Source organism: Bufo gargarizans, chromosome 1 (assembly GCF_014858855.1).
Source record: "Bufo gargarizans isolate SCDJY-AF-19 chromosome 1, ASM1485885v1, whole genome shotgun sequence".
Lineage (NCBI taxonomy): Eukaryota > Metazoa > Chordata > Amphibia > Anura > Bufonidae > Bufo > Bufo gargarizans.
In genome coordinates, this window is record NC_058080.1 from 269,977,684 (window position 1) to 269,997,083 (window position 19,400).

The 19,400-nt window shown below is 39.4% G+C and overlaps 1 protein-coding gene and 1 long non-coding RNA gene across 6 annotated transcripts in view; one reads left to right on the forward strand and one right to left on the reverse strand.

Moving 5' to 3' along the window:
• The window catches only part of SLC4A4 (solute carrier family 4 member 4), a 262,656-nt gene that overhangs the window by 135,122 nt on the left and 108,134 nt on the right, over positions 1–19,400 (reverse strand). The gene's annotated exons all lie outside the window — the stretch shown is intronic.
• LOC122944610 overlaps positions 1,593–19,400 on the forward strand; it is a 54,985-nt gene continuing 37,177 nt past the window's right edge. For both annotated transcript variants that reach the window (XR_006391039.1, XR_006391038.1), the window contains exon 1: positions 1,593–1,723. This is a non-coding gene — a long non-coding RNA (uncharacterized LOC122944610). The remainder of the gene's footprint in view (positions 1,724–19,400) is intronic.

Genomic DNA, 19,400 nt, shown 5'->3' on the forward strand with positions numbered 1-19,400 from the left:
CGAAAAGTAGCTCAAAATTCTTGACACTTAGGCCAAGATTGGGTAGGAAGTACACTTTTGCCACAGGGGGCTTAAAAGGGTTTTCTGAGATTTTTTAACTTATCAGTGGGGGTCCGACTCCCGGGACACTCACCGATCAGCTGTTTGAGAAGGCACATGCGCTCACAGTAGCGGCATTGCCTTCTCTCAGCTCACCAAGCACAGAACCGTACATTGTACATTGGATGTTCTTGGCATTGCAGCTCAGCCCTATTCCTTTCAATCGGGCTGAGCTGCACCTAGGTCATATGACCAATGAATGTGATGTCACATGGTATAGGCAAAGCTGCGAGAAGACTGTGGCGCTGCTGTGAGTGCTGGTGTGTTCGTAAAACTGCTGATCAGCAGGAGTTCTGGGTGTCGGACCCCCTTAGAAAAAACACTTAAAAAGAGGATCTCTTGACTTTTTTTTTTGACATTATTATGGCAACCTAGAGTTACAAGAATAGGTGAATTGTTACTGCATGGGTTATGTAAGACAGACATGTCAGGAAGAAGAGGTTACAAGTCCTCTTTAAAACAAGTGCCCTGCTTCTCTTGCCTCCCCAAGTTATGTTCTCTATGGGTTTCTCATAGATTACACAGACACTGCATCATGACATATAGCCAATAGCAAAGACTCCATGAGCTGATGATGGCTGATGAAGTAGTATCAGCAGTATACGGCCACAGGTGATGGAAGGAGTCTTGCCGCCTTTAGTACAAGCTATGATTATTCTCAGAACTCCCAGAGAAGTGAATGGAGCATGCTGGGAGTCGTAGTTTCACCACAGCTGGAGTGCCGGAGGTTGCTGATCCCTGATCTAGGTAATGAATGGTGTTTATGGGCCAACCCCTTTAAGTCACTGAAAAAATTACAGTATGACTCAAAAGGCAGGGCTTTATATTACAAAAAAACACCATATTACTGGTACACACTGAAACACATTTAAGGACATGATAATCACCCAGGTCAGGGATAGGCAAACTGCGGCTCTCCAGCTGTTGTAAAACTACAAATCCCATCATGCCCTGATCTAGGCTGATAGCTGTAGGAAGACTGGGCATACTGGGAGTAGTAGTTTTACAACAGCTGGAGAGCTGCAGTTTGCCCACCCCTGACCTAGGTTATGCGACTTCAAGTTACGCTAACCTTAATTCAAAGTCCAAGTGGTCACTTGTTCTAACTAAAACTAATTTTGTGAAGAATCTAAATTTGCTTGTTAATAGCCTGACTTCTCTACTAAGCAGAACTTTAATTACAGCTTTACGCCCATTTACCCCCTTCCTGCCCATCTAACATGCTATTTACATCATTTTAATGGGGTAAGGCTAATTGAGCTGTTAGAAATATATTAGAACCAATGTTAATTATTGTTAAATTGTTCAGAAGAAACTCGGAAAGCCTGGGGTGATTTCACAAATTCTACTAATCTAACTCAGGGAATTCTTGTAATTAGTAAAATGAATTGCTTTGGTTGGTGCGTATCATATGACTTCTTCATGGAGGCAGATTATAGTGTTTGCAGGTCATAAATGTGCAGAACACTTTCTAGATTGTGACCTTTACTTGTGTTCTGCCTTTCAGAGCATAGGCTGACAATATTGAATGTTGGCCAACCTCTTGTTTCTGACTTTCTGATGTATTGTGCACCTGCAGACAAAGGACAAGACAAATCCGAATGTACTGCTGGAGATGTTGTTGGTAAGTATTGCACATTTTTATTACTTTTCTACTTATTCATTTTTCAAAAGGTTACAATGTTCCATGTATGGTACAATTACTCCTAATATTATTTTCTATGAGAAATATTAGTACGAACTTATGTTTTTTCTACAAAATTCTACAAACTTGTCAATGTATGTGTAAAGGTATATAAAATGAGCTATGCAAAAATAAGGGTACGGCCACACAGTCAAGTTTCCTGAAGCAGTTTAGAAGCCAAAATCAGGATTGGATACGGAAAAAATATAGAAATTATCAATGACTGATACAACTTCTCTTTTTTGAATTTACTCCTGGCATTGGCTTCTAAAACTGCATCAGGAAACCTGACCTTGTGGCCATATCCTAAGATAGGGATGCGCAACCTGCGGCCCTCCAGCTGTTGTCAAATTACAACTCCTATCATGCTCTGATGTAGGCTGATAGCTGTAGGCTGTCTAGGCATGCTGGGAGTTGTAGTACTGCAACAGCTGGAGGGTCACAATCTGGATTACATACAATTATGAAATGAAGCACTCAGATTGTATAAACAAAGGCCTTTATAGCTTATTGTAAATTGGGGCGGCAGTTAGTTTTTTTTACATACTATATCCATACTATATCCAATATATTTTTTTTATTTACACGTTTTACTTTTTTGAATTTGTATAAGGAATGTAAAAATGTTCAATTTTTCAAAAATTCTTTTTTTCATTTTTTTTATTCCATTCACATAGACATATGAGGGCTTGATCTTTGCAGGGCAAGTTGTTCTTTCTAATGGCACTAACATTTGATATTGCATATGATGCATTGGCAAGCTGGAAAAAAATTACAAATGCGGTGCAATTGGAAAATAACACACAATTACCCCACAGTGTTATGGGTTTCGTTTCTAGTCTTTTCCCTGCGTGGTAAAACCTACCTGTTACCATCATTCTGCTGGTCGGTAAAATTACAATGATACCACATTTAAATTGTTTTTCTTGTGTTTTAATACTTTGAATAAAAATAGAACTTTGGAAGAAAATATTTTTTCTTCGCATTTCTATATTCTGACCCCCATAACTTTCTCATATTTACATCTATGGAGTGATGTGAGGGCTTGAGTTTTTTCGGGATAATCTGTAGTCTTCATTGATACCATTTTGGGGTGTGTATGACTTTTAGATTACTTTTTATAAAAAAATTTGTGGGAGGTAAAATGACAAAAAAATAAAAACAATTTAGATTTTTTTTTCAGTTACAACAGTCACCGTACTGGATAAATACGTTTATAATTTAATGATATGGGTATTTTGTGACTTGGCAGTGCTATTGGATGGCATGGGACTTTAACTCTTTCATGACCAGGCCCAAAAAAGGCCTTAATGTCCACGCAACTTTTTGTGATTTTGGGCATGTGGTGGTTTAGTGACCATAGCTTTTTTGTTTGTTTGACTATCAAAATAATTTTAGCGATTCTTTTTTTTTTTACTTGACACTTGGGAATTTTTATTAGTGTTTTTTGGGGTTTAATTTGGAGTAAAAATGCTAATTACTATTAAAAAGTATATTTTTTTATTATAGCTTTTTATTTCTTAAATATTAAAACTGACACAAAATGAATTATGGCAATGGGTTCCCTATTTTGTAATGCTCATTTTCATATATAACATGTATAGGTTTGAGAGAATGGGGCGACTATGGTGCCGATTTCTGTTAGCGACAGCATTTTTTATTTATTTTTTATTTTATTTTTATTTATATTTTAATTTCTTTTTGGCACATAATATGTCCCCCAGGAGGTCAATAAAAGACCTCTGGAAAACACTGACACAGGACACAGGAGCCCCAGTTACAGGGGAAAACAGCCCCCTGTGGGGGCATGACACACATGCAGAGCTGATCAGGGTCTCCTTGAACCCTGCAGCTCTGCTCCTGCCCCTGCTCCAGACACCCCCTGGGGTCACGTGACTGCCGGGACAAACAGAGGAAGCGGCTTCCTGCTCCCTCCACCATACACTCATACAGCGCTCTCCATCCGGCACAGGAGAAGGCAGAAGCAGTAATAAACCGCTCCTGTTTTTTCCTCAGGGTCCCTGCTGTGTCTGTCAGCCGGGACCCGACCTACTCCTGCTAGATGATCAGCTGGAATTAAAGCGCTGCCTGCACGTGTATATACGTGCTATCTGCACAGGGCGTGTACAGATAGGACGCATATGCAGAGTGGGCAGTCGGAAAGGGGTTAACATGCCATCTTCAGACTCATTATGAGGCAGGACTCCAAAAGGGAAAATAGCTGTGGCAGGACTTGGAACATTCAGAAGGCCTGAGGATGCCACAGCAACCAAACTGTTTTTGGTGCAGGAGAGCCATTTGGGCCGGGGGAGCACAGCGATTTCAGGGAAAGACCTTTCAGATTCCATGGTCACAACTGACCACAGCATCTGAGGGGTCATAAAAAAGTCACTGATTGACATTATCATCAATAACAGAATTTTCCTCCACGTGCCAGTGTAAAATAGCAGCAACAAGTTTGCTATGGTGCCCACTTAGCTCCTGAGGGGACGCCATATTTAAAGTCGTGACACCTACTTTATATGCACAGAAGATGTCAGTAAGGGGTTAAAGAGGTTGTCTGGTTTCATGATATTGATGACCTATCTTCAGGATACATCATCTATATCATATCGGAGGAGGGCTGACTCCTGGCACTACCACTCAGTTAAGTTGCTTGAATGGGCCGTGGTGCATGTGCTGCCTCCTCTTTAATGTTTACCTGCACATCATCTACTTTGCAGGGTAATTACAGGTTACTCCCCCATTCAAGTGAATGTGACAAAACTGACATTAATGACCTATCATGTGATCAATATCATGAAACTGGACAACTCTTATTTTTAGTGTTACATGAAAGCAATTCAGATGAATGACTGAACATTTAATACATGGAAAGGCCGGGTCGACACAAATGAGAGCTGCTTTCCACTGTAGATTACAAAGGGGATCCCAAGCAGGGGAACCCAGTCTATTATATTTCTATTCCCTAGTGTATGGACATGTGTCGTCTTCAGGAGACAAACCATTTAATATTTCTTGCATCTATAGAACTAATAATATGACTAGAGAAAACAATCCATATTGATATTAGTGAACCATTACTGTTAGTAGGACATTAAGTGGTGAGTACAACAGCTAAACCCTTCGTTCAATGTAAGAGCCATGCATGAAGTATGCGAGACCCCTTTAAAGGGGGATTTTCATCTGGGAAAATAATGGTATATCGCTAGGATATGCCATCAATGTCAGGTAGGTGTGGGTCCCATGTCTGTGACCCACACCTATCTTCAGAACAGGACCATGAGCAGTCACTCTACGTTCACAGCTATGGGAGTTCTGAAAATAGCTAAGTGCTGGCTTGACTATTTCTGGCAGTCTCATGGAGGTGAATGGAAGGGTGATTGTGCTTGCACAGACTGCTCACCGTTCCCTGCTATGGGACTTCCTAAAATAGCCAAGAACGATGAATGGAGAGCACTGCAAATGCGCAGTGTGCTCTTCGTTCTCTAGATAGGAACAGGTCCTGGAGGTGCGACATGCACCTATATGACATTAAATATCTTAGCGTATATATCTTGGCATATCTTAGCGCAGGGGTAGGCAACCATCGGCTCCCAGCTGTTGTGAAACTACAACTCCCAGTATGCATACTTGCTCTGCTCTTCTAAGAACTCTCATAGAAATGAATGGAGCATGCTGGGAATTGTAGTTTCACAACAGCTGGGAGCCGGAGGCTGCCTACCCCTGTCTTAGCGACATGCCGTCAATGTCCCAGACGGGACAACCCCTTGAAGTATGACGTGGGGAGAGTGGGCTAATGAATTTAGTTCTAGACAAAACTTAATTTCCAGAATTGGGCAAGTGACGTTCTTTAAATCATTTATAAATAAAATATGAAATATCTATACACAAATGTCCCACCTCAGCATTCTTGCCACATAGAAAACATGTCAAAAAAAGTCATACAATTATGATCAATAAACTGGACTCGACATTTTAGAAATACAGTATAAGCCACGCTTCTCTTTGCAAGAAAAATTCAATAATTAACCATTATATGACATTAATGGGTAAATGGTTATCTGCTAGAAAGACAAAACCTTTTGCAGTTATTACGTCAAATGTGATTGTGAAATTTAAGAATGTGCGATCTCAAACATATTGATTATTAACCCATTAACTGCCATTGTCATTAGTATGATCCAGAGATAGGAAATGGCATAACTTTAGTCGTTAACTTGCATTTACTGTACCTCTATTATGAATTTAGAAAACTGTTAGAAGATGCTAATACTCTTTTAGGGTCTATCATTTGCACATCATAATAACATCATAATAATTTTGTCATTTCCATTAATGGAAGCCATTGTAGCAGCAGGATTAAATTCTAATATTTAGAGAAAATATTAAAGAAGACCTGTCAGTTTACCACCATAAATGGTCACAACAGGTGACCTAACAGTCTTTTCAAACATGCCCGTATTCTTCTTCAGGTACAGCAAATGTGCCAAAAACAAGTCACACAATGTAGGATAATGAACTTTGGAGAGTCAAAGGGGCGTTCACATTGTACATAAGAGCCATGCTGTCTAACCCTGCCCCTCCAGCCTTGAATGACATCCCACAGCTGCTGCAGTCACCACCAGGGTCTCAAATCGTATGCATGCACCATTGCTTTATACTCCCTGGACATGAGCAGAACGACAGACTGCACCTGGCTCCATCACAGCACACCTCATGGTGCCCGAGGAGTACAAGACAGCTGGGGGAGTGTAAATCATCACTGGAGGGATGGGGTGGACACCGGACAGTATGACTCCTCTGTACAGTGTTGAACACCCACTTGAGTCTTTGCAGTTAGAACAGAGCACACGACAGGGGTTATCTATCAGGTCATCTATTTAGGGTGGTAAAATGACCTTAGAGACTCCCTTTAAATGCAATAGTAATGAGGCTAAAGATGCTTCTCAAATAAATAACACAACACAAAAACATGACATAAAGTGTAAGATGAATGCAGTGTTACAACTCTATTCTACATTCAGCAAGGATGCATGTACAAGAGAACCAGGTAATTTTTTGTTGTTAATGCCTATCATTACACCGGTCATCTGTGTGCATTGAAGGGTTCCTTTGTGTAGGGTCCTGAATGTACAGACATCAGATTCATTCAATGTTCAGATGCTTCTTTTTTCCCCAATTTCTTGAAAATACTGAATCTCTTGGTTAGGCCTCATGCACACGAACGTGTTTTGTTTCCGTAATAAAGTAATAAAATTAATAAAGTAAAAAAGAGAAAAAGACCCTTTCCCCTTATTTTATAATAAAAAACAGAAAAGAAAAAAAAACACATATTATGCACCGCCGCGTCCGTAATGACCAGCTCTATAAATATATCACATGATCCACCCTGTACGATAAACACCATAAAAAATTTAAATAAAAATAGTGTAAAAAAAAGCCATTTTTGTCACCTTACATCACAAAAAGTGCAACACCAAACGATCAAAAAGGCGTATGCCCCCAAAAATGGTATCAATAAAACCGTCACCTCATCCCGCAAAAAATTAGCACCTACCTAAGACAATTGCCCAAAAATGTTTAAAACTATAGCTCTCAGAACATGGAGACACTAAAACATAATTTATTTTTTTTGTTTCAAAACTGCTATTATTGTGCTAAAGTGAACCACTCAGGTTAACACCGTAAAAATAAATAAAAAATGTGTAAAAAAAAAAGGAATTTTTGTCACATTGCATCCCAAAAATTGCAACAGCAAGTGATCAAAAAGGCGTATGCCTCCCAAAATAGTACCAATCAGATTGTCACCTCATCCCACAGAAAATGAGACCCTACTTAAGAGAATCGGTCAAAAAATAAAAAAGCTATGGCTCTCAAACTATGAAGACACTAAAATATGATTTTTTTTTGCTTCAAAACTGCTATTATTGTGCTAAAGTGAAAAAAAAAAAGTAGACATATTAGGTATTGCCACGTGCGTAACGATCTGCTCTATAAAAACATCACATGACCTATTCCCTCAGGTAAATGCTGTAAAAATTAAAAATAAAACGGTGCCAAAACATCAATTTTTTTGTTACCTTGTCTCACAAAAAACGTAATATAGAGCAATTAAAAATCATATGTACCCCAAAATAGTACCAACAAAACTGGCACCTTATCCCGTAGCTTCCAAAATGTGGTCACTTTTTTGAGTTTCTACTGTAGGGGTGCATCAGGGGGGCTTCAAATGGGACATGGCATCTAAAAACCAGTTCAGCTAAATTTGCATTCCAAAGACCATATGGCGTTCCTTTCCTTCTGCACCCTGCTGTGTGCCCGTACAGCAGTTTACGATCACATGTGGGCTGTTTCTGTAAACCGCAGAATCAGGGTAATAAATATTGAGTTTTATTTGGCTGTTAACCCTTGCTTTGCTACTGGAAAAAATGGATTAAGATGTAAAATCTGCCAAAAAAGTGAAATTCAGAAATTTTATCTCCATTTTCCATCAATTCTTGTGGAACACCTAAAGGGGTGCATACCTTGAGGGGTGTATTTTCTAAAATGTGGTCATTTTTGTGTTTTTTCTATTATGTAAGCCTCACAAAGTGACTTCAGACCTGAACTGGTCCTTAAAAAAGTGGGTTTTGAAAATTTTCAGAAAAATTTCAAGAGTTGCTTCCAAACTTCTAAGCCTTCTAACATCCCCAAAAAATAAAATTTAATTTTCAAAATTATCCAAACATGAAGTAGACATATGGGGAATGTAAAGGAATTACTATTTTTGAAGGTATTACTATCTATTATAAAAGTAGAGAAATAGAAATTTGGAAATTTGGTAATTTTTCTGAATTTTTGGAAAATTTGGTATTTTTTTATGAATAAAAATGTTTTTTTTTAAACTTATTTTTACCACTGTCATGAAGTACCATATGTGACAAGAAAACAATCTCTGAATGGCCTGTATAAGTAAAAGCATTTTAAAGTTATCACCACATAAAGTGACACGTCAGATTTACAAAAAATAGCCTGGGCAGGAAGGTGAAAACAGGCTCGGGGTTGAAGGGGTTAATAATATTTTTTTTTTCTTTTGAATATTAGTACATGTGCATAAATTAAACATTTTGATATATAGTATCTTATTAGAGGAAAGAAGAACTTTCCAACCCCTCGGTAGCACCCCTTTCCTACCTACTTGTACTTTGGAGGAGGTTACTGCACACAGACATATTGCATCTCTGTTTTGTATGAAGCTGTCACCAAGTGGGGATAGTGAGCCCGCAGATAGGTACATCTGTTTTTGGTGGGTTTGAGTTGCAGTAGCGAAAGTGACAAAACAAGTTCTGGCGCAGCACACCCTGCAGGATCCAGAGAAAGAGAGGCCGCCACAGAGAAATGAGGTCTATTAGCAGGCCAGAGGAGGTTACCGATGATGCAGAGAGGTCCAAGTCACCCTGCTTAAAAGGGATAAAAATACCCAGGCAGTTGCCATGGCAGAGTTAGAAATGGAACATAATTGGGGTATTGTGCTAAAGGGTTATGACAGAGGTTCCCAGAGAGATATAAACTCTGGATTGTTGGGGGCCCACCCTAAAGACTAATAAAGGGGATGTCCAACGACGCTGGAAAAGCAATTTTAACTGTCCAATCCCCTGCAAATTGTTTCTAGTGTCAGACCACCCCTTTACTGAAAGGAGTTGCAGGCACCAGGACACTAACTGTGTGCTGAGATTGGGAGGATAAGCCATGAGCAACAGGCAAGAGAGAAAGATTGGCCTATCCATATTAACTGTACAGAAATGCCCAGGTATAAGCGCCAAGTGTGTCAGCTGGAGAGACAACTGTATTTAGGCACCTTGTGTGATACTGCCTGCAATATTAATTTATAAGGACTCTTCACTGTAAGTTTCCAGATTAGGAAGAATAAACTTGTTTGGAGATTGCATTAAGCAGTTGTTCTTGACCTTCTTATGGAACCTACTTGAAGTGAGGTCTGCACACTTGTAGAACGTAATATTGGTGTCTGTGGAGGACTTGCCAGTAGCTAAATATAGAAAAGTAATCCAAGGTACTCAGTATGATGTAAATTAGATCATAATTGTATTAATATGATTGAATCTCCAAGACAAGATCCAGGTAAGAGCAGGTAGTATACAGGTCCTTCTCAAAAAATTAGCATATTGTGATAAAGTTCATTATTTTCTGTAATGTACTGAAAAACATTAGACTTTCATATATTTTAGATTCATTACACACAACTGAAGTAGTTCAAGCCTTTTATTGTTTTAATATTGATGATTTTAGCATACAGCTCATGAAAACCCAAAACTCCTATCTCAAAAAATTTGCATATTTCATCCGACTAATAAAAGAAAAGTGTTTTTAATACAAAAAAAGTCAACCTTCAAATAATTATGTTCAGTTATGCACTCAATACTTGTTCGGGAATCCTTTTGCAGAAATGACTGCTTCAATGCGGCGTGGCATGGAGGCAATCAGCCTGTGGCACTGCTGAGGTGTTATGGAGGCCCAGGATGCTTCGATAGCAACCTTAAGCTCATCCAGAGTGTTGGGTCTTGCGTCTCTCAACTTTCTCTTCCCAATATCCCACAGATTCTCTATGGGGTCAGGTCAGGAGAGTTTGCAGGCCAATTGAGCACAGTAATACCATGGTCAGTAAACCATTTACCAGTGGTTTTGGCACTGTGAGCAGGTGCCAGGTCGTGCTGAAAAATGAAATCTTCATCTCCATAAAGCTTTTCAGCAGATGGAAGCATGAAGTGCTCCAAAATCTCCTGATAGCTAGCTGCATTGACCCTGCCCTTGATAAAACACACTGGACCAACACCAGCAGATGACATGGCACCCCAGACCATCACTGACTGTGGGTACTTGGCACTGGACTTCAGGCATTTTGGCATTTCCCTCTCCCCAGTCTTCCTCCAGACCCTGGCACCTTGATTTCCGAATGACATGCAACAGTCCAGTGCTGCTTCTCTGTAGCCCAGGTCAGGCGCTTCTGCCGCTGTTTCTGGTTCAAAAGTGGCTTGACCTGGGGAATGCGGCACCTGTAGCCCATTTCCTGCACACGCCTGTACACGGTGGCTCTGGATGTTTCTACTCCAGACTCGGTCCACTGCTTCCGCAGGTCCCCCAAGGTCTGGAATCGGTCCTTCTCCACAATCTTCCTCAGGGTCCGGTCACCTCTTCTCGTTGTGCAGCGTTTTCTGCCACACTTTTTCCTTCCCACAGACTTCCCACTGAGGGGCCTTGATACAGCACTCTGGGAACAGCCTATTCATTCAGAAATTTCTTTCTGTGTCTTACCCTCTTGCTTGAGGGTGTCAATGATGGCCTTCTGGACAGCAGTCAGGTCGGCGGTCTTACCCATAATTGCGGTTTTGAGTAATGAACCAGGCTGGGAGTTTCTAAAAGCCTCAGGAATCTTTTGCAGGTGTTTAGAGTTAATTAGTTGATTCAGATGATTAGGTTAATAGCTCGTTTAGAGAACCTTTTCATGATATGCTAATTTTTTTAGATAGGAATTTTGGGTTTTCATGAGCTGTATGCCAAAATCATCAATATTAAAACAATAAAAGGCTTGAACTACTTCAGTTGGTGTGTAATGAATCTAAAATATATGAAAGTCTAATGTTTATCAGTACATTACAGAAAATAATGAACTTTATCACAATATGCTAATTTTTTTAGAAGGACCTGTATAATAGCCACTGAATCACGAAAGCGGACATTTCAGTCCCATCGGGACCTTCCTTAATATCACAACCTGTGGCACAGAGGGAGAGCAAATTGCTGCTGTCTGGAAGAAAAAGGTCTAAAACCATGCAAAGGGATTAAAAAAGACCCTTAATATGCGGGTTAGCCATAAAAATTCTAAAAGAGCTGCATTTAATTTTTAACTAAAGCTGCCTAAAGGGGATTGTAATTTTGGGATTACAATATTATACAGCTACGGCATGTTGGGAAATTTTTATCGGTAGAGGAAACTACTATATCGTTCTGTTGTAATCCATACTTTCCTGCCACATACATTTAAAGGAGTTAGCTGACGGATAAATGAACTGGTAGCAGTATGGTAACACTACCGCTCACTTGTTTTCTTTTGGGACCGTACCATTCATATGGGAACCAACATTAAACAATGAATGGAAGTGAAATGAGGTGTGTCTATGGTTTCAGTTTGCTGTAAGAGTCCCAATGTACCCTCTTAACCCTCCCCTCCTCTACGTACTCTGATCTCTTATCAGTGTGGGATTTCAGATTCATTCTTCCCTTATTACACCAGGTCAAGCGTGGACAGAGCAGACCTAAGCCAGCGAAATAAAGAGTGGCTTCCAGATACACTTCTCGTATGTAAATGACATCATTCATTCCAAACAATAAGGGTCCATAAAAGTGTCAAATGGAAACCGGGGCAGAAGAAAACTATAGAACAATGCTTTACATTATGTCCAACTACAAATAGCATTACTTAGTGGATCCTATAATTTAGGCAGTCTGTCAGGGTTCTTACTAGTTCCTATGAATATGATTGGTAATAACATTTTTAGAATTGACCTAATTAAAGAGGTTTTCCGATACTTAGATATTCATGGTCTATCCTCAGAATAGGTCAGAAATATCAGATTGGTGGGGGTCCAACACATGGCACTCATTGATTAGCTGTTGTGGGCAGTCGTCAGTGCCAGAAACTATGCAGTGGATAAAGCTGGAAGTAAGAGGCTCCATCCATTGTGTCCACTGTGTCCACTTCAGCTCAGCCACCAGTGAAGCTCAGAAGCAGCACACCAGCACCATAGACTACACAATACACTGAGCCTTCCCTCCACTGTACAGTTTTCAGAAACAGCTGATCGGAGGCGCTGGGTGCTGGACCCCTGCCGATCTGATATTGATGACCTATCCTGAGGAAGATTTCTGATGATTAATATATGGATAGATCAATTTGCCTGTCATCCCATCAGATATCCAAGTCATAATATCCAAGTACCAGAAAATCCCTTCAATGGCAAAAGCAAGTTTTGTGTGATGTGGTACAACTCAGCTGACACTCCATGTGAAAAATGCTATTGGAATTTTTGGGATTGTCACAAGGTCACATGACCTTGATTTTACCACAGTTTACTCTGATTTTATGTCACCACATAGTTCCAGCCTTCAGGGTGTTTCACCTCAAGAGATATAGGAAAACTGGTATCTCAATATCAGCATTATTCAATTTTTGCTGATGATTAAAGGGGTTTTATACTGATGATCTATCCTCAGATCTTTTTGTTGATAGAAAGTTAGTAGATAGATAAATAGATAGATAAATAGTAGATAGATAGATAGAAAGAAAGAAAGAAAGAAAGAAAGAAAGACATTAGATAGATAGATAGATAGATAGATAGATGGAAAGAAGAAAGACAGTAGATAGATAGATAGATAGATAGATAGATAGATAGATAGATAGATAGATAGATAGATAGAGAAGAAAGCTAGATACTGTAGATGATGATAGATAGATAGATAGATAGAAAGCTTCTCCTCCCAGCCTGTTCCTGGTCAGAGGAGTTGGCACTGCTGAAGGAATTACTACTAGTTACAGCCCCCTGCCCCCTCCGCTCTCTTATTCTATGGCTAGCTGTGGTGCCTGTTAACCCTTACCCTCTTATCCAGCAGCTGGTGTTTATGCAGCCAGATATTCCCAGGGTTGGTGTAAATGATGCAGTTGTGTAGTCAGGGCCAAAGTCGGAGAGGGAGGGGGAGGGTTGTCAGGCCATGCAGTGCTTGGATCTGGCCTAGTACAGGGTGCTCAGTCCTGCCTTGTGCCCACCCCTCTAGCTGCAGGACTGTGTGATGTGTAGTATGTACTAGTGTGTGATGTGTAGTATGTACTAGTGTGTGATGTGTAGTATGTACTAGTGTGTGATGTGTAGTATGTATTAGTGTGTGATGTGTAGTATGTACTAGTGTGTGATGTGTAGTATGTACTAGTGTGTGATGTGTAGTATGTACTAGTGTGTGATGTGTAGTATGTATTAGTGTGTGATGTGTAGTATGTACTAGTGTGTGATGTGTAGTATGTACTAGTGTGTGATGTGTAGTATGTACTAGTGTGTGATGTGTAGTATGTACTAGTGTGTGATGTGTAGTATGTACTAGTGTGTGATGTGTAGTATGTACTAGTGTGTGATGTGTAGTATGTATTAGTGTGTGATGTGTAGTATGTACTAGTGTGTGATGTGTAGTATGTACTAGTGTGTGATGTGTAGTATGTATTAGTGTGTGATGTGTAGTATGTACTAGTGTGTGATGTGTAGTATGTATTAGTGTGTGATGTGTAGTAAGTACTAGTGTGTGATGTGTAGTATGTACTAGTGTGTGATGTGTAGTATGTACTAGTGTGTGATGTGTAGTATGTACTAGTGTGTGATGTGTAGTATGTACTAGTGTGTGATGTGTAGTATGTAATAGTGTGTGTGATGTGTAGTATGTACTAGTGTGTGATGTGTAGTATGTACTAGTGTGTGATGTGTAGTATGTAATAGTGTGTGTGATGTGTAGTATGTAATAGTGTGTGTGATGTGTAGTATGTAATAGTGTGTGTGATGTGTAGTATGTAATAGTGTGTGTGATGTGTAGTATGTAATAGTGTGTGTGATGTGTAGTATGTAATAGTGTGTGTGATGTGTAGTATGTAATAGTGTGTGATGTGTAGTATGTACTAGTGTGTGATGTGTAGTATGTACTAGTGTGTGATGTGTACTATGTAATAGTGTGTGTGATGTGTAGTATGTAATAGTGTGTGTGATGTGTAGTATCTACTAGTGTGTGATGTGTAGTATGTAATAGTGTGTGTGATGTGTAGTATGTAATAGTGTGTGTGATGTGTAGTATGTACTAGTGTGTGATGTGTAGTATGTACTAGTGTGTGATGTGTAGTATGTATTAGTGTGTGATGTGTAGTATGTATTAGTGTGTGATGTGTAGTATGTAATAGTGTGTGATGTGTAGTATGTAATAGTGTGTGTGATGTGTAGTATGTAATAGTGTGTGATGTGTAGTATGTACTAGTGTGTGATGTGTAGTATGTAATAGTGTGTGTGATGTGTAGTATGTACTAGTGTGTGATGTGTAGTATGTAATAGTGTGTGTGATGTGTAGTATGTAATAGTGTGTGTGATGTGTAGTATGTAATAGTGTGTGTGATGTGTAGTATGTAATAGTGTGTGTGATGTGTAGTATGTACTAGTGTGTGATGTGTAGTATGTACTAGTGTGTGATGTGTAGTATGTACTAGTGTGTGATGTGTACTATGTAATAGTGTGTGTGATGTGTAGTATGTAATAGTGTGTGTGATGTGTAGTATCTACTAGTGTGTGATGTGTAGTATGTAATAGTGTGTGTGATGTGTAGTATGTAATAGTGTGTGTGATGTGTAGTATGTACTAGTGTGTGATGTGTAGTATGTACTAGTGTGTGATGTGTAGTATGTATTAGTGTGTGATGTGTAGTATGTATTAGTGTGTGATGTGTAGTATGTACTAGTGTGTGATGTGTAGTATGTACTAGTGTGTGATGGGTAGCATGTACTAGTGTGTGATGTGTAGTATGTATTAGTGTGTGATGTGTAGTATGTACTAGTGTGTGATGTGTAGTATGTACTAGTGTGTGATGTGTAGTATGTACTAGTGTGTGATGTGTACTATGTAATAGTGTGTGTGATGTGTAGTATGTAATAGTGTGTGTGATGTGTAGTATCTACTAGTGTGTGATGTGTAGTATGTAATAGTGTGTGTGATGTGTAGTATGTAATAGTGTGTGTGATGTGTAGTATGTACTAGTGTGTGATGTGTAGTATGTACTAGTGTGTGATGTGTAGTATGTATTAGTGTGTGATGTGTAGTATGTATTAGTGTGTGATGTGTAGTATGTACTAGTGTGTGATGTGTAGTATGTACTAGTGTGTGATGTGTAGTATGTACTAGTGTGTGATGGGTAGCATGTACTAGTGTGTGATGTGTAGTATGTATTAGTGTGTGATGTGTAGTATGTACTAGTGTGTGATGTGTAGTATGTACTAGTGTGTGATGTGTAGTATGTATTAGTGTGTGATGTGTAGTAAGTACTAGTGTGTGATGTGTAGTATGTACTAGTGTGTGATGTGTAGTATGTATTAGTGTGTGATGTGTAGTATGTACTAGTGTGTGATGTGTAGTATGTATTAGTGTGTGATGTGTAGTATGTAATAGTGTGTGTGATGTGTAGTATGTACTAGTGTGTGATGTGTAGTATGTACTAGTGTGTGTGTAGTATGTATTAGTGTGTGATGTGTAGTATGTATTAGTGTGTGATGTGTAGTATGTACTAGTGTGTGATGTGTAGTATGTACTAGTGTGTGATGTGTAGTATGTACTAGTGTGTGATGGGTAGCATGTACTAGTGTGTGATGTGTAGTATGTATTAGTGTGTGATGTGTAGTATGTACTAGTGTGTGATGTGTAGTATGTACTAGTGTGTGATGTGTAGTATGTATTAGTGTGTGATGTGTAGTAAGTACTAGTGTGTGATGTGTAGTATGTACTAGTGTGTGATGTGTAGTATGTATTAGTGTGTGATGTGTAGTATGTACTAGTGTGTGATGTGTAGTATGTACTAGTGTGTGATGTGTAGTATGTATTAGTGTGTGATGTGTAGTATGTACTAGTGTGTGATGTGTAGTATGTATTAGTGTGTGATGTGTAGTATGTATTAGTGTGTGATGTGTAGTATGTACTAGTGTGTGATGTGTAGTATGTACTAGTGTGTGATGTGTAGTATGTACTAGTGTGTGATGTGTAGTATGTACTAATGCGTGTAATGTGCAATATGTGTCGGTATGTAATGTGTGTAATATGTGCCTGTATTTTATAATGTGTGTAATATGTGCCTGTATATAATACAGAATATATTAAATGTACTTTATTTTGTACAGTGTGTGGTGGCATCAGTGGCCGTATACATTATACAGCAATTATTCAGATTGACCCCAGTGTAGATTAAGAAAAGGGATTGACAGAAGCAGCAGAGAGCTGTACTCCATCAGTCCTATAGATCCTCCACCGCAACCATTCTAATGTGGACACGGGTGAAATAAAAAGAACCCTTCTCCTTTAGATTACTGTATATGCCATTTTTGATAATAAAAAATTGTAATAAAATAGCCCCCCCCCCACCTCATTGACATAAGTGCTATATTTCGGATATCTATAACGGATTTAAACCAGACAACTGGCATAAATACATTGATAAATCTCCTGGATATTATAAACCTGTCTGCCTGCAGCCACCGCTCACAGCATAGTATTTTACGTAGTTGCTATTAAATGCAATGGAAGCTTTAAAAAAAATCTGTTTTGCAGAAGCAGTTCAGTGCCTGGGCTCGCCTCATTCCCTGGGCCCCACAGCAGTTGCATAGCCTGCGTCCATGGTAGGTACACCACTAGTACTAGTGCTGAATAATCAAAAAATTAAATAAATAAAAATCAAGGAGAAAAATCTGGGAGTAAATCAGTGCTGTGCTTTTTAACTTTTTATTTGAACGTTTTAGGAAAAGTCAGGAATTAGCATGAAGTAGCCTGTTCCTGTATATTAGTGCAACATGTTCTCACAATGCACAAAGACACACAATGAAAAGGAATAATACTCTTCTACAAGCTGCTAATAAACCATAGGGTATTAAACGAAAAAAGATTTACCTTGTAAACACGACCGCTGCACCTGCCAGGGAACAATACAATCCTCGCTATTGTGTCTAGCGGGCACGTCAGTCTCCTGACTGAGGCTTTTTGAAACAAAATATAATTTACCTTTGAGGTGTCAAAGACATTAACGCCTTAAGCATGTATTCAATTACAACTCTGATACGAATCTACGCCTTTCCTAATCATTTTGCTTTCCTCGCCGTGTCATTCGTTTCTGATTCATCTTTTCCTTTATAGCACCATTTTTCTGGCACATAACGATCTCTAAATCCCATAAACAGACATCGATTTAAACCATTATGTTTTAGCTACTTGCTGCTACAATTAGATGGAGCGTAGGAGCTTAATGAGTGCAATAGCTCCCTCCAGTGGTGGATGCAGGCTGCCAGAAAGCTGGTTTACATCTTATTTATGCAGGGCTTTTTAGCCCTATATCACAAAAAGAAAAGCTCTAGCCAATGTAATTTAAAGATATATTAAAGGAGTTGTCACCCTTATTAAAAATACATGCTCTTCAAGGCAGAAATTGTGATAAAATAATATAACGATGTATACTCACCTATCCTTTCCCACTGCTACCAGTGCTGCTGATCCAATCCTCCCTGCTTGCCTTTGTTTAGCTGCAGTAATAGTGTGCTGTATACTCCCCATAGGTGTATGAGGCCTTATATTTTGTCAGATGATTTGCAGTTAAGCCCCAATTTGGGATATGCTGATTTTTTTGACCACTGTTCATTGAGCACTATAAATACTGTGATGACTTTTTTGTTATGGCTTTAAGGGATACCAAATAAGTAAATGTTCCTTACCGACATTTTAAATCAATGGGATTGTTGAGTCTGGGGGATGTTTCCTACAGACTCCTCCCCCCCCCCCAGTGTGGATGGATGCATTCTGATATCATACTTACCTGATCCCGTCAGCTGAGTTCCAGCTCCATCACTGCCCTCCCAGCTTTGCAGGTTCCAGCTCTGGATGTTGACACAGGTCACATGACCATTTCAGCCAATGACTGACTGCAGCAGTCACGTGTCACTGGATGAAATGAAGCATGGATGACACATGATCACTGCAGCCAATCATTGGCTGCAGTGGTCATAAGACCTGCCTCAAGCTAATAAAAATGAAAAAAAAAAAAAAATGTGAACACATGCCATATACTGTATGTGCCCTCTAGAATCACCCAGGTAGCCTATGTAAAAAATCCATCAAGGTTCAGCTGTAATACGACACCAAAGTGAAAATTAATATCAAATTAACAAATAGATACAACACAATAGATACTAACCCTTATTAGGCTTATAGCGTTGGATTATATGAGATTACCAATACTACGCTATGCTATTAGGTGAATTTGGCAACAGCTTTTTTAGGCTTGACCATCCACTAACTAACCCAATGCCCGGTAAAAGTTATGGCTGGCTATACATTACTAGTTTTTGTGGTGAACCAAATATATGAAAGGCAGTGATATAGCTTGAAGCTCCTGGTCTCCAATGCAAAATCTGTAATAGGTCCTCCACCTACCATGTGTTATCTCTAATAATGGCGTGTTCTTATGTAGCAGAGGGGTCACCTCAGGCACTAGGGTCCTGGTTAAAGGCTTTGTCCGAGATTTTGATATTAATGGCTTATCCTTAGACTAGGGAATCAATATCAGATCAGCAGGGGTCCAATGCAAAGCCCCTCCCGATCATCTGTTTGAAAAAACATGGTTCTCCGGTGAGCACTGTGGCCTCTTCCTAGACCAGTGAAGTCATGTTCATCAGTTACATGGCCTAGGCACAGCTCAGCTCCATTCAAGAGAATGGGGCTAAGCTGCAATACCAACCACAGCCACTACCCAATGGACGCCATTCTGCTTGCTAAGCGGTGTCTCACCAAGA